This window comes from Nannospalax galili, unplaced genomic scaffold (assembly GCF_000622305.1).
Source record: "Nannospalax galili isolate Female #2095 unplaced genomic scaffold, S.galili_v1.0 scaffold559, whole genome shotgun sequence".
Lineage (NCBI taxonomy): Eukaryota > Metazoa > Chordata > Mammalia > Rodentia > Spalacidae > Nannospalax > Nannospalax galili.
In genome coordinates this window covers 480918-483394 of record NW_008343479.1, presented here as the reverse complement: position 1 = coordinate 483394, position 2477 = coordinate 480918, and positions in this window count along the sequence as shown.

Here is a 2477-nt window from a genome sequence, read left to right as displayed (position 1 = left end):
GTAGCCCCAGCTGTCCTGGAACTCACTATGTAGACCAGGTTGGCCTCGAACTCACAAAGATCCACCTGCCTCTGCCTCCCGAGTGCTGGGATTAAAGGCGTGAGCCACCTTAATTTATATTCTGTAGCTTTCTAGACATTAGTTATATAATTTATAAGCTTAAATATATATATACAAATATATCGTCATTTTAACAATACCTCCAGTTTTTCATTTCCTTTTGGATTATCACAATCAACTGCAGCAATAAAGAATTTAGGGTTTGAAAATAATTTTAATTTATATAAAAATTTAAATATTGGTAAAAATTGTCATCTGGAATCAACAACAGATGGCGTCTCCACTGACATTCAGGTACATATATGGAAGACACTGATGTGTAGACAGAACTAAAACATTTACCTGCTTCTAACCTGTCAATTCCAGTCATATTGAAAACAACTCAAATGCTCTGAAGCACAGCCCTGATCACCAAGCCTCAGGATATCAACACCCTGAAGGAAGGATCCTCCAGCTCCAGCCTGCTCCTCTCTGAGTGTCCCCGGGCAGGGAACCTCCCTTCTTAAAGCCTCAGTTTGATCTAATGTGCAAGTTAATTGAACTGGGACACCTCTGATGGTCTTCTACATTGGTCATATTTTATTCTGGGAAAATATTTTCAAGCGGGAAGATTCAGAAAGAACTGGGAAGTCAATCTCCTTAGCTACTCACTCTCAGTCTCTGGGCTGTTTTCTTCCTTTGGATTTTAACAGAGCAGAGATTCTTTGGGAGATTCCTGTGTAGAGACTGGGAGATGGCAGGGGTTCTTGGGAAAGCTAGCTCTCAGGCTAGAATGAAAAGAGTTTATGAGTTTGGTAGAGACTGGGAGATGGCAGGGGTTCTTGGGAAAGCTAGCTCTCAGGCTAGCTCTCAGGCTAAAATCCTAGGAAGGTTAGGACATACAACAGGCTGGGTAATGGTATTCTATTGCCAGTAGAGCCTCAGGTTGCCATAGTGAATGTGTTGCTACAGCATACAACAGAGGAGACATGGAAAGCTGTAGGCTAGGCAGCAGGTGAAACCCTGTCATGAGAACTCTGCATCCTGGAAGGCAGAGGCTCCTGGGGCCCTGTGTCTCAGTCTGATGCCACTGCCTCCTGGGGGAGACTTTCCTGAGAACTTTTAAACCTGCTAGTATCAGTCTAAAACTGGAGGATCTATTTTCAAAGAGCCTGTTTTGTCTTCTGTGAATGAAGTGTGGACTAGATGAATTTGGTTCCACTCTAAGTCTGGCCATGAATACAGACCATGAATTCAAATTTTATACTGTCTTCTTATGGTTTGGCTTCTGTGGAACATTTATATAACATCAATTATGATGCAATAACGGACTGAAGAGATGGCTCACTACATAAACTGCCTTCAGTACAATTAGCAGGAGGACCTGAGTTCAGCCCCCTAGCAGTCAAGTAAAAGCTAGCCATGGTGGTGAGTATCTGTAACCTCAGCACTGCTGAGGCAGAGGACAGGCAGGTTCCTGAAGCTCATTGGCCGGCCAGCCTACCTGAACCAATGAGTCCAAAGAGACCCTGTCTCAAAAAATAGGGCAGAGAAGAAATTGAGGAAGACACCCGACATCGACCTCTGGCCTTCATGAAGGTGTTCACACACGTGCACGCATACCTGTACACATATGTCTACACCTACAAGAACATGTACATATACTACACAGGCACAAATACAATAATAATAATAATAAATAATGCAATTAATGTAATATGGATTTTCCCCTCCTGTGTGTTGAGTAGCATATGTCAAGTTCCAAAGCTTCTAGACCTTTATCTGTCTACCTTCTGGGCCCTAGAAGAGCAACACAGGCATTTTATCTTGCTATGGAGCATCAGTTTTAGGTTCTCACCATTTATCTTCCACATATCTTAATCTTTAATAATTTTCTTTCCTTCTTTATTCTTTGTGTGGCATGGAATATATTTTGTGTTTTATATTTTGTGTAAGATAGAGTCCTCAACTTTCCTGTAGCCCTCATGTATAGGGGAACAGGGCAATTCCAACTACATACTGAAAAACAGGTTCAATTTTAAATCTAAATTTGAATTTGTTTTGTATTTTGATACAAGAAGTTGACAGCCACTTTAAAAATTAAATGATTCCTAGTCTCTTTACTCCATATAAAAGCATAGTTTTAAGATATATTTCATTGTTCATAGAAAAGGCGAAGTGTTAGATATTAACTGAATGCCTAGCACCTATGTGGGAACACTTACCTCTAGCCAGGCTCAGCTTTCCACTGGGGGAAACCCCCAGAGTTCCATCCGGGTGGGGCCTCTGCTGGGCTAAGAGAAAAGTAAGTTCATCGAGGTGTTGCTTTGTTAGTGTTTATTTCTCCCACTGTAGGTATGGATCGCTTTCAGGTGGTACACACTTAGCAGATCTCCTGTGCACTAACAGGGTTTTGACAATGGATTATTTACTATACC